Source organism: Coffea arabica, chromosome 5c, assembly GCF_036785885.1.
Source record: "Coffea arabica cultivar ET-39 chromosome 5c, Coffea Arabica ET-39 HiFi, whole genome shotgun sequence".
Taxonomy (NCBI): domain Eukaryota; kingdom Viridiplantae; phylum Streptophyta; class Magnoliopsida; order Gentianales; family Rubiaceae; genus Coffea; species Coffea arabica.
Window position 1 is genome coordinate 35,769,396 of NC_092319.1, and position 14,471 is coordinate 35,783,866.

The 14,471-nt window shown below is 33.9% G+C and overlaps 1 pseudogene; it reads right to left on the reverse strand.

The window, feature by feature from the left end:
• Nucleotides 1-3,470: 3,470 nt before the first annotated feature.
• LOC113689336 (cytochrome P450 72A397-like) lies at nucleotides 3,471-5,779 on the reverse strand (annotated as a pseudogene).
• Between the last annotated feature and the right edge of the window lie 8,692 nt (nucleotides 5,780-14,471).

Below are 14,471 nucleotides of genomic sequence, written 5' to 3' on the forward strand. Positions count from 1 at the left end.
TGGTTTGAGTCGACTGACAAAGAAGGGCAAGGACCCAGTTCAGCCAAATGACTTACATTCATGCATAAGTAGCATTTAATCATTGAAAATTCACTTTTGCATGGGTCGAGTGCAATAAAGTACACACTCGCCCATCGAAAATCTATTTAACAATCATTGAAAAGCATTTAATATTTAGACAACATTCACAACATTCCACATAGTCATTTAAAACATACACATACAAGGAACACTCACCAACGATTAGTGTTTAGCAAAATCAGGTTGAGGCCTAGCTCCTTGGCCGGATTCTAAATATGCGATCAAATATTGAATAACAAAATACAATCAAGTAGGGTTTCCAAATATCCAACCCTATATTGTGAATATCACAAGGAGATCATGTGAATAATATACATAGACTTCATGACTTACTAACCCCATGCAAAATACATGCATGCTTGCCTTTGTTTTAGAAAGAAAACGATCGAAACTTTTAAGTTTAAAACATGACATACGCAACTAAAAATCATGTTTTAAAATGGTCATTACTTTCACCTTGCAAAATATATAATTTTGGCAAAATTTCAGCTTACATATCACCTCCAAGGTTAACTCAAACATTCCTAAACAAGTGAAGTCCAAATCGATTACAAAGCACACCTCCATGTCCAATTTTACTCACTTATCCTTCAAGAAATGAAATGGACAACAATTCCCCTGTTCTTCCTTCAAATTTTCCTCCAATTTCAAGCTAAACTTTATGGCAAAACAGCCCAAATCAACTCCACAACTCATAAAAAAAAAGGGGTTCTTACACTAGACGACAAAACCAACTAATTTAGGCTTATCTCCAGCATACAAACATAATACATCTAAGCTGGAAAATTAAACCCTAGGCTGGAAATTTACAAACTAAAGCTGGAAAATTATAATTCAAGGCTGGAAATTTCGATTTAAAGCTGGAAATCCCTACACCCAAGTTAAAAATCACATTTCAAAACTTACTATGTTATATCAAAGCTAGAAAGTCCCATGTGAAAACTGAAAAACCCATATACATAATAAATTCATGATCCAAGTATGAAATGGAGTGCAAGTAATCGAGAAAGTTAGTTTTAAAAACTAGAAAATGTTTCCAAAACCCTTCCAAGTTTTTTGTCATTTTGTAAGAAAAATTCCGGCTTTTGTAACGCTCTTTGAAAAGTCATAACTTGAGTTTTGTAAGTCCAAAAATCATAAATATTATATCGTTAGAAAATAGACTCAAAAGACTACAACTCTCTAGAAGACACCTTCATAAAATTCACCCTATAAATTAGTCAAATCTCAGCCTCAATTCACTGCTCAACTAAGTGCAAAAACAGGACAGTCTTGGATTTTCAGCCCACTTTGAAATTTTGCTGGAATTTATAGAAAGTGAACCAACCCATGAATTTTACACGGTTAGAAGAGCTATGACTCTAATTTCAAATGCATCAAACGGAACTCAATTCGAATTAAATAGAAATCATGCTTCCGAGTTTCCCATGCAACTGACTAAAATTGTTCGAGAAATCATGTTATAATTGTTAGAGTTCATGCTTTAATAGAAATTACATTATTAAATAACTAGAAATTACATTAATAAAATTGTTTGTCGAAAATTCCCATTGGTCCTGCCTTTTCAAGAAAATAAAAAAAAAAAGTACAAAACCGAAAACTATACTGTTCCATGTCACGTTTGAGCAGACAATGTCTCTCATTGAAATAATATAGAAAACATGAGTTTTGCCTTGCACAAAAATTACAATTAAGTAAAGAAAAAACCTCTTTCTTTTTTGACGATTTTGATTCCATAAATTTGGTGCTTCCAATTTTAGCATACAAAATTCTGTACCATTTTTAACTTAAAGTTCCCGAATCATATTTAACAGAGGAAAAACAAAAGTTTATCCTTATCTTTCCTCTTATGCTTAACTTTGTCCTTAATTTTCATCTTATGCATAAGAAATAATTATGGTGAATAACTCTTGGATAATTTATTGGAACTCTTATTTTATAAAGAAAAGGAAAAACCAATTCTAAACAATTGTGATGGACTAATGATTTTGGCACTCCAAATTTATTCTTTTTTAACTAAGATGCCGTAGGCTATCTTAATTCAGAGCCCAAAATACCCCACAAATACATAAGTAACAAGGCTACTTGAAACTTGATGAGAAAAATAGTAGCTTTTATTAATTAATTATAGCACCTTTTTTATGTGTGGTTATAATATTTTTGAGGTAATAGAATTATTGGAACAAATAGTGCACCAGAAGGCTGGTCATAGTTCAAATCTCCTGCAATCAACCCAAACAAGAAAAAAAAAAAATCAACAACAACAACGGAAGTGTTTTTTGTCCATGGAAGCAATCAGTTGGTCTTATGTTTTAGTAAAAACAAAGTTTGCATTGTTTTTCTTTTATGAACTAGAAAAAAAATTATGGGAAGGATAAGAGAGAAATATCTGGAATTCTCCATTTAGAAGAAAAAGAAAATTGAGGATAGCTTATGAATTTTTGGTGCTAAAAATAAAATTTTAACAATTCCCAACGTTTATTGATGTACTAAATGATACAAAGAAAATTGGTCTGAAGATTTACAAACAAGCCTCTTTAAAATTAAAAAAGAATTTAAAAAACCGAAAATTTTGACCTCTTGATCTTGGTGCGATGCTTGGCAAAAAGCGGTATCTTTTTGTTGTTCTTGTTACAAAACACCAGCTTTAGCAATTCTACAAACATGAAATTTATACCTTGGCCACCAAAGTAAACAAAACACCATTTAATTTTTTTTTTTCTAGTAGAAGAGGAGTAGGACTTAAGGAGCGGAGAGAGAATAGGAGGATTTGAACTCTAGATCTTCAATTTCTGAAACCTCCACCTTTTTCACAAACAAAACACCTTAAAAAGAGCGCTCCCATAATTCGAGTCGTAATCCTAGTATTATTGTTCTTTGGCCTCAAGACCTACTCACAAATTTTATTCAGGGCAAATTTCACTTTACCCCCTGTGGTTGAGCATTTTTTTTACATAAATCCCCTATGATTTTATAAGCTATACATAACCCCCTCATGGTTTGGATTAAAGTGTTAAAGCGAAGGAAATGATCATTCGTAACGGAGCCATCTAAAATATCAAAAATACCCTTGTGTAAAGTTTAAAATTATTTATTAACCAAGGGGAGTTATATGTAAATTTTGAAAACTATAAGGAGGTTATATGGTAAAATATTAAACCATAATGGGGTTATATGGTAAAATATAAAAATCATACGAGGTTAGTGTGTCATATATTTATAAGGGTAATTTAGACATTTTTAGAAGTTGCGTTACAAATGACTATTTCCATCACTTTGATACTTTAATCCAAACCATGATGGGGTTATGTATAGCTTTTGAAATTATAGGGGGATTATGTAAGAAAATGCTAAACCATAGAGGGGTAAAATATAATTTGCCCTTTTATTTATGTACATCAATTTGATACATAAATACGATGACGTCTATAGCACAGATCAAATTGTGGAAGAAATATAATAACCACAGTCAATTGTACTAAACATCAACCGTGCCTATCCCAATCCCAATTTAAACATCTAAAATACAAATTTATCAGATACAAGCTAATACACAAACAGCAGCAAATTATGTATTCGACACTACAATTTGTGCAAAATCAAGTGAGCACCATACTGCGGCTGAAGAGTTAAAACTACACGGGGAGCATGTGTATAAGATGGTGAAAGTTCAAAGGAGAAGCGCTGCAGAATCATAGCTAGTGCCACTTTTGCTTCTAACATAGCAAAGTTTTGGCCAATACATATGCGAGGTCCCCAACCAAATGGGAAGAATGCAACTTTTCCATTTGTTGCGTTTGAGACTCCATCAGCAAACCTCTCTGGCTTAAACTCCTTCACATCACCCCCCCCATATTTCAGGGTCATAGTGCAACAACATTGCTTGCAATGATACCTGCACTTGAGATGGGAGAGTTAAATTTCCCAATTGAGTTTCTTCAGCGGCTTTTCGAGTCAATTCAGGTACTGGTGGATATAGTCTGAGAACCTCGTGTAGTATCATGGTGACCTATCAGATACAATAAATTACTCAGAATCCTTACTAAAGTTTTTAACAATTCCACACTAAGGAGCTATTTGGTTCAAATTCTGCAACAATTATTACTCTGAATATGATAAATTGGGCAATGGCTATGGGTTTTATAAAAAAACTTGGGCAAATTATATTTTACCCCATGTGATTTAGCATTTTTTTACATAACCCCCCATATGATTTCAAAAGCTATACACAACCCCCTTATAGTTTGAATTAAAGTGTCAAAGTGACGGAAATAGTCATTCGTAATGAAACTTCTAAAAATGTTGAAATTACCCTTATAAAAACATGACACACTAATCTGGTATGATTTTTATATTTTACCAGATAACCTCTTCTGGTTTAATACTTTACCATATAACCTCCTTATGATTTTCAAAATATACACATAACCTCCCTTGGTTAATAAATAATTTTGAACTTTACATAAGGGTATTTTTGACATTTTAGGTGACTCCGCTACGAATTATCATTCCCGTCATTTTGATGCTTTAATCCCAATCATGAGGGGGTTATATATAGTTTTTGAAATTATAGGAGGGTTATGTAAAAAAATGCTAAACCACAAGGGGGGTAAAGTGGAATTTGCCCAAAAAACTTTACAGTAATAGGTTTTAGGAATAAAAGAATAGTGGATAAGTAAAGACGAATGCAAATAAAGACGAATCAAGCAAGTAAATTAAGATCTTCCTAGCAAAGTTATATTAGTTACAGCTAAGTATTTCTTTTCCCTTATCAAGAAACTAAATAGAGTTCATATTTAAGAGCTTGAGGTGATTTTACATCCATGCTGGTGGCTAGAACAGTAGAAACTATACTGAAAAAGCATCAGAAGATTAATAACACAAGTTTACAACAGGATTTTTGTAATTTGTAAAGAGTACTTACCAATTTTAGGTGATTTAGTCCATCCAAATCTGGCTTGTTAGTCCCAAAGTGTTGCAAAACCTCTTCTCTTGCACGCGCTTGCCAGTTTGGATACCTACTCAATAAGATCATTGTCCATGCAAGCAGCACTGAAGTGGTCTCCTGCCCGGCAAAATAGAACAGCTTACATTCTTCAATGACCTCTCTAATGCTCATGCCAAAACCCTTGTTTCCATGATAATCAATTTCTTTAGAATTGGATTCGAGTAATATACTCAATAAGTCATCTGCACAGGCTTCACCTGCTTCCATTGCTTCCAATCTTGCATTTATAATTTTCCTGATAGATTCATGAACATCTTTTGCAATTGTTTCATTCTTCTATTCCTTTTTGTTCGCAAGAACCTTTGAAAAAACACAGTTTCACAACAAGCAACAAACGGTTATCTATCACAACTACATTAACTGTGTAAAGGGATCTATCCAAATAGAATCAAATTTGAAGTCAAAAGTTTCTTTAGTACAGAGAATGCCGTGAGTAAATAACATTTACCTCCATCCTGGGAAGTATACTGATTGTACAGCCTTTAGGTGGTACTGAGCCTGTTCTGTTTGAAGTTCAAATATCCTCGTACCTTCTTTATAGTTACTACCAAATGCTGTCCGTGAAATTGCATCACAAGTCAGAGTTCGAAGATCCGGCCAAACATCCAACTCACAGGAGCCATTGGTCGAAACAATCTTCTCCCATTTGCTCAACATCTCACCAGCACAGGTACAAAATGATGGGACCATGTGCTATAGGCAAGAAAACCGAACAAGGGAAAATAAGTCTTAAGAAATGTTACTTTCCTGGCAAGAATCCTCGGTTCATTTTGTCTACTAGATACCATATTTGTTTGGGTAAATTACTCACAGCCATCCTGTGTTTTTCTCTAACATCATATGATCCCCTAAGATTTTAATATATTCGTATAACCTTATGGAGAAAATGGGCTGAACGCATCTCTATTTATGACAATTGACCGAGACGCATTTAAATGTGATGAAATTATAATATCTGCTTAACTCGTCTCATGATTTTGCATAAATATGTAATTAATGCCTTATGGTTTTGCATCTATTTGTATAATCCCCTATAATTTTATACAAAATGATTAGACTCCTATTAAATTTATTACTTAAATATGGGCAATACTAACATTTCAACTAATTGTGCTACGAAGACTTTTTTTTTTTTTTTTTTTATCAAATTTTCACTTTATATGTGGATATTTTGAAACCTTAAGGGGATCTTTTGATATTTATTATGCTAAAGTACAAAGAGGTTACAAGTAATTTCCCTAGCTAATTCTTTGTTGCTTAATCTGATACTCTACCACTTTATTATGGGAACTCATTCATTTCAATGAAATAATCAAATTTTCCAACATTCCTGGTATGACAACCTTACCTTATGGATCCTATCAAAAATGAGGTGATAGTTCACTAAATAAACCAGAAAAAATTAGAGAAGACCTTCAATTTCTCCACATGGAAAGCGGGAGTCATGAGTTTTCTGTGTTTAGCCCATTTATCTCCATCATAGCTCACCAGCCCTTGTACCAACAATTTTGAAAGATGGAAAGCTTTGAAGTAATCTCCCTTATGTGTTCAGGGTTCATGATCACCACTGTCAGTTTTGGTCCAAGCCATATGTATGTATTCTTACCTGAGAGTCATTTACCACTTGTTTCAACTCAAATTAAACAAACATCATAAATCAAGGATACTTAGGAGCCGTCACTATCACTAAGCATATGAAGTAAAATCTCGATAAATTAATAACCTCTATTAAATAATACTTTTTTCTAGTCCAGACTAGGCCTAACAAGTTAAATTAATAATTTTAATAAAATAATAATATAATAATTTTTTTTTGGAAAACATTACATAACCTTTTGGTCCCATTCATATTATAAATTAATAATTACATATCATATTTTCTTAAAATATGAGTCTATTGTTGTTTTTTCTTAAAATTTAAATCTACTTGAGTCTCATCCCTAAGTTTTCTTATTGTATCTAAAAGTTTTAGATTTGAATTCTGATATTGTAATAAAAAATTATGAAAAGTTATTGATGTTTTGAGTGCTCCCTTCCACATAACAGTTCTGCATGTATATTGAAGATATTAATAGAATTAAATTATACTTGCAAATTAAGTAGATATGAATTGATTTATATTGCTTAGACATTTAGCCTCCTTTTATTAATAGAATAATTCATATTTTTATAAAATAAAATAAAACTTTCATTGATTAAATGAGTATTTTTTGAATTGTAAATACACTCGATAAATTAATAATTTATTAATTTATCGATTAATTAATACCTCTTTAAATTAATAGAATTTGTATGGTTCTAAGGTTATTAATTTATAAAGGTTTTACTATATTAGGGAATAATAAAATTGGTAGTTTTACAGCAATAGGTTTTGTAATAAAATAATAATGAATAAATGAAACTCTACTCCTTAACAGTAAGTCATGAAACCAGAGAAATGGTTTATGAAACCTATTAATTGATTCTGATTAATTTTAAACAAACATTATGAATGGATATGATTCAAATTGAAATTCATTCCTTTTTTTGAAACGTACTTATCAAGCACCTCCTTGTCTCTGCATTAGTATTGCTATGATGCTATCTTTATGCTTTTCTTTTATAATTCTAAAAACGTGATGATGTTAAAACTTAGAACTTGGAAGTTGGAACCAAGATTTAGGAGGTACTTGACCTCATGAACTCCTGCCAGTAGCTGAAAATCAGACGGCATTGTATGCCACACCTCCGTCCTCATGTGTCAAGGTTCAACTCTCATTGCTGCAATTTGCACTACTTCCTCTTGGGTTGGGATCCTCTCTGTTGATCCCTCCTTAAATTATATCTAAATTACTATAACTGAATAATTGTCCGATTATGCCATTACTTTTCTTTTAATCTGTAGATCAACATACTAAAAAATTATTCTTTTAGGAACATTTTGATGTTTAGTTTATTCAAAATATTTGAATGATAACAAATAGGACAAACTTAGTCAATTTCGTATGAAAGTATATGTATAAGTAACATAATTGAGTCTAATCCCCTCTAATTTTAAAAGATATATATAATTCTCTTATAGTTTGAATTACAGTGTCAAAGTGAAGGAAATGATCATTTGTAATGAAATCCATAAAAATATTGAAATTACCCTTGTTTAGAAACTAAAATGACTGAAGTTTCGAATTAAGAGTCTTAACAATTATCTCTTTTGATTTTTTGAGATAATGTAAGCACTACAATGGTAGATGTAAACAAAACATGCTAACAAGAGGCACGCTATCACATAAATAATATTATTTTCAAGATTCAGTATCTATTATACCATTTTCAACTAGAAAGGTTAGAGATATACATTGTTTGGTGCAATTACGCTTAACAATTGTTTATCTAAAACTTCCTAAATAGAAAATTTATTAAGATAGAAGATTCAGTGTGACTTAAAGCAAAAAATTATATTCGACAAAAAACAAACCAAAAAATCTTGAAACATGATTACAATTATTGAAGAAATCCATGAACTGTTTGCAAATAAAGCATCACATAATTGAAAAGAAGATAGTACTTGCCATATTTCTTGACGGCTTCATGGAGATGAGGAATAACTCTTGGGAATAAGTCATCAGAGAGATTGATTGTCTTGGAATGAGCTTCCTTGAGCAAGGTTGAAATCTGTTTGAAGTCTACATAGAGAAATTTGTAAGGATTTCCTCTGAGACCTTGCTCTTTCAGCCGCTTCTCCAGCCCCTTGGGAGTTAACCACGCGCAGTTGAATACTTTCCATGCAAGTACTAGAAAGTATAAAAGAATACAAGAACAAAATACAGCTATAGGACTGTAGGCTGTCTCCATTATTGAGTTGTAGATGAAAGGTTTTTTTTTTGCGTTCAGCTGCTCTAGCTTGCATTCATATTTACACTTGGAAGTTGAAGAAAGTTATCATTAGAGTAAATTACTTATGACCCCCTATGATTTTATATAATGCTAGATGATTTCCCTAAGGTTTCAAAATAGCCACATGACCCCCTGTAGTTTTATGTAAAGTAGCAAATGAATAGAATACACAATCGGTTATGACATTTATACTAAACACGCTCTAAAAGCAAGTGTGATAAAATTTTAATTTTCATATCACCCCTTTATGGTATGTACAAATATTCACTTTGTCCTCCTGTGATTTTTTCCATTTATTCACGTAATCCTCTGATACTTTTATACCAGGCAATTAAGCCATCGATTGATTTAGTATTTAAGTATGGGCATTTTGGAATTTCAATTAACAACATTACATAGGCTATATTTCGTTAAGTTCCATTTTACGTAAAATTATAGGAGAAATTGACGGGTATTTTACATACGTGCAAGTTAAACAAAAAACCGAATTACACCCGTTCACTGCAAGTATACAGGTCAACTAGTAGTTTAGGATATATATCGGGTCGATCCCACAAGGAAGAGTGAACAATTACCGGTATTACTAAAGCTTCTCTATTATTTAGACTATCAATGAATTATAACAAATTTAACCTACTGAAATTATACAAAATAACAAATAAAAGCTCCTTGGGTTGTGGTATCCCTAACTATTCATGCAAGTGCTATATTTGGATCATTGAGTACTACATCTAGGCTAGTTATAGTGTAATTTCCTTATGCATTTGAATCCTACTTTCGTAGTGAATCAATTATATTTATAACTAATCCATACCTATTCTCATGGTTATGAAATTAGCTACAAGTTCATTTCTTCAGTGAAATTACATGAAATGAATCACTAAAAACCACATAGGTGCACCTCTACTTTCGTGAGTGTACTCCTTATGTTTAGCACTTCTTGAACTAGTGTTAAATCTCAATTTTCATTGCAGAAACAACACCTTAGATAATCACAATCAATGGTACCAGATTAATCATGATTTAAAGAGCCAAAGTGCTAAATAACTTGCTCAAATCATAGCAATCAAATAACCAAATAATAAATACTAACAATTATAAAAAGTTCAACCAAACCCAAGACATAAACTTTAGAGACACATATTGAACACAAAATCCAGAACTTGTATATTAACTAAACTTAAGAATCTGATACAAAAGATAGAGAGTTGGAGAAGAGATAACCCATGTCACTTGAGCTTCAACTCCTCCTTCTTCATCTCCATCTTCATCCTAATCTAGCCAATATACAAGAATGGATGAACTATACTACTCTATACTAAACTAATCTAACACACAAAAGATGAAAGAGCTACATTTCTACACCCTCCAAGTTCTCCCGTATGTCTCTATTCTCAATATTTGCTAGCTAGAGAGAATTTGCTATCATAAAATCTGGCTACGTATGGATCTCCAGACATCTCCCAATGTCTCTGCATAAAAACTGCTCAAGAGCTCCATTTTTCCAAGTCAAATTCCACCTTTTGATTCCTAAATCTCAACTTTGTTAGGATAGTCAATAACCAATGTTTTTGACTTGAAAATAAGCCACCTTTCTTGCCCTTTTGTCTTCTGAAGCATGTGCACCGAATTCCCTTACATCTTATAGCTGGAAAGTGGTTTGAACACAAGAGAAATGGCTGAGTCAAATTGCAGAATTTCGGCTACAAAACGCGCCTACACAAAACGCGGCATCAACTCGCGTTTTGTATACTCGCATTTTCACTCTGGCTTTATTTCAACTGTGATTTTCTCTATGATGAAGGCCGAACTGGCTTTTGTGCAAAACACACAGGTTGTAGCCCTTTGAGTAGCTTTCCAATGCTTCAAATATCATCCAAATCGGATTTTTGTAGCCTGAGATATGATCGAAATACTAACACCTGGTCAAACCTCTGTTTTAACTTCCGACCACAGAATGCAGCTTCTATATTCAGACTTTTTGTCCATGAAAATGACAGAATTGGATTTCGATGTCTCATAACAATTGTAGGTCTCTTTCTTAGCTTTAAAATGGTATAAAAATCACCTCAATCCGATAAGTGTAGCTCCAGATATAGTCAAAATACCGAAGAGTGTCAAAACTGACTTGTATTGCATTTCCTCACTTGAACATTTTTCACTTCATTCTTCTTGTTACCACTTGAATTCATCACCAAATCTCTCTTTTTTACCTCATTGGACATCCTTTGGTGATTGAATCATCATTCCTGCATAAAAATGAAGTTTTTATCATTAAAATCAATAGAAATGCAATATTATCCACTTTTACCAAAAATATAAATAATTTTACCAAAAACCTCTTTATTTTAATTATAAAACTAAATAATCAACTCAAAATTAACTAATAAAATGCACTTAAAAATATGTAAAATAAACTCTTAGCAGAAATGAAGTGGACATTTTGAAATGTTAGAAGGGGTCATGTGGCAATAGACGAAACTACAAGGGGGAGATGTATAGAATTTACCCTTATCTTTACGACATCCGAAGAACAAAATTTAAAATCTGGGCTTTGATTTATGTTCCAGAATTACCAAAGTTGTGATGTCAAAGAAAAATAAAGAATTGTTCATTGGGTGGCAGGTGGTTTTCAACGTTAATCAGGTTGATACCATACTATTTGTTTTAGTACATCAACTTATTACTTGAGGGGCCTTTTTTTCTTAATATTTTACAGAAGTTTCAGACTTCGAAAACATAATCGATTCTAAAGTCAAGGCAAGAAACTGCCACATAGACATAGATTCTCACAATGTGTCTAGCAGTTGTCATCAAAATTCAAGCAATAATTAGAGAATTAGAGTTCAAATATAATACAGTGGCTTATATGCTCTTACTCCAAAAATTTTTTCTACCAATTAAGACTTTCAAATGAAATAAAAATGTGAGTTTCTGTCTTTTGTCTTCTATACTTTCCAATTAGTGCATCGAAGTGCTTGAGTACAACGATGCTAAGAAAACCCATTCTGACCATTTAAGTATTAATTTATGCTGCGTCGCATTTTATTCACTTCACAGTTAAAATTAATAAATTTTCAGTTGCAATGTTGACTTGTCTAAAAATTTGTTACACTCAGATGGATTTTTCTAAAATTAATTGCAGATAATCTTCATTTAGTTTCACATTGTTCACAATGTTGTTAATGATGGGTATTTTACATATGTACAAGTTAAAAAATCGAATTACACCCGTTCATTGTAAGTATACAGGTCAACTAGTAGTTTAGGATATATATCGGGTCGATCCCACAGGGAAGAGTGAACAATTACCGGTATTACTAAAGCTTCTCTATTATTTAGACTATCAATGAATTGTAACAAATTTAACCTACTGAAATTATACAAAATAACAAATAAAAGCTCATTGGATTGTGGTATCCCTAACTACTCATGCAGGTGCTATATTTGGATCATTGAGTACTACACCTAGGCTAGTTATGGTGTAATTTCCTTATGCATTTTATTTTATTTTTTTAATTTTTTTTGAAAAAGATAATTTTTATTAATCAAAGCCTGAAAACATAGCCCAGGTTAATGCAAAAGCCTTAACCCCTAAAAGAAAAACGGAAGTTACAAAAGCTCTGCAGATCCAAAGCCAAAAGCCCCCTAGTATGAGTCGGCAACTGTGAGCCCTTAGTGAAAATAACTTGAGTGCTTGACACGGACCCATACCGTATTCCCCTCCCGGTAGCAATGACAAAACTGGTGAGAACTTGGCTCACCCAGCCGAATAGCACGAACAATCGGCCGAATCCCAGCGGGGACTCCCCATTCCCTCCTTAAACAATTAATCAAAATCAGACAGTCGACTCAACGATTAAACGGGAGACCCCTACTTGTCACCCCAATTGAAGCCCCAAGAGGTGAGCACGAGCCTCCGCCTGCAAAGAGTCCACACAGCCAAAGAAATCTGCAAAAGCTACAATAAGCCTCCCGCACGAATCGCTAATCACCCCACCGCCCCCGCTACCACGATCCATGGCACAACCATCAGTGTTTAACTTAAAGCAACCCGCCGGAGGGAAAGCCCACCTGACCGCCGTTGCAGTTAAAGCCCTCCGAACCACAGTCAGGGCCTCAAGAAGGTCCTCCCATTGACAAGGCACCATAATACCCGGAAAATGGGCTTTGATTAGCATTCTCACCTCATGTACGATAAGAGCCCGAACCTGCGAGCCGGCAATCTTGCGACCCTCGAACCTGGACATATTCCTGGCCCACCAAAGAAACCATAATATCAGGATTGGGAGAATACGCATTAACCAGCGTAGCGCCTTTCCTTTCACAGGGAACAACCACCAAGTGGCGCACCTGGATCTAACCGTGGCAGCCGATGTCGATATTCCGAGGGAATACTCAAAGAACGCCCATGTCTAAGTGGCTAACTGCCCAGTTGAGAAAACATGTTCCATCATCTCCACCTGGGCAAGCACACAACAGTGACATTTAGAGGGACCATGGATTTGAAATTTTTCGAGCACGTCGTCCATCGGCAGTTGGCCATTCACTAAACGCCACATAAAGAAAGACAATTTACGCAGGATGGAGGACTGCCAAAAGAAGGAGAAGGCCCAGGAGCAAGCCCTAGCCGGGCGAACAAGTTGATATGCCGACCTAGTCAAGAAAACCCTCGAAGGATCCCGTAACCAAACTGGGTATTTGGATCCGAGCCGAAACAGAAGAAGGATCCCTGGGCCGCGTCCCCTATCACTGCGGGCACCGATGCCAAAGCCGGATAGTCCCATCTCCCTTCTAGTAAAAACTCCGAAACCTTCGCATCCGACGCCTTATCAGGAAACCTCCACGCCAAAGGGTCCTTATACATTTGAATCCTACTTTCGTAGTGAATCAATTATACTTATAACTAATCCATACCTATTCTCATGGTTATGAAATTAGCTACAAGTTTATTTCTTCAGTGAAATTACATGAAATGAATCACTAAAAACCACATAGATGCACCTCTACTTTCGTGAGTGTACTCCTTATGTTTAGCACTTCTTGAACTAGTGTTAAATCTCAATTTTCATTGCAGAAACAACACCTTAGATAATCACAATTAATGGTACCAGATTAATCATGATTTAAAGAGCCAAAGTGCTAAATAACTTGCTCAAATCATAGCAATCAAATAACCAAGTAATAAATACTAACAATCATAGAAAATTCAACCAAACCCAAGGCATAAACTTTAAAGATACATAATAAACACAAAATCTAGAACTTATATATTAACTAAACTTGGAATCAAGTACAAAAGATAAAGATTTGGAAGGAATACAACCCTTGTCACATGAGCTTTCTTCCTTGCCTTCTTCATCCTCCATCTTCTTTTTCATCTAGCTAAAAACAAGAATGGATGAACTATCTTACTCTATACTAAGCTAAACTAACACTAGGAAGATGAAAAGAGCTACATTTCTGCAACTTCAAACTTCTCCCGTATGTCTTCTCTCTCCCCCTTCAA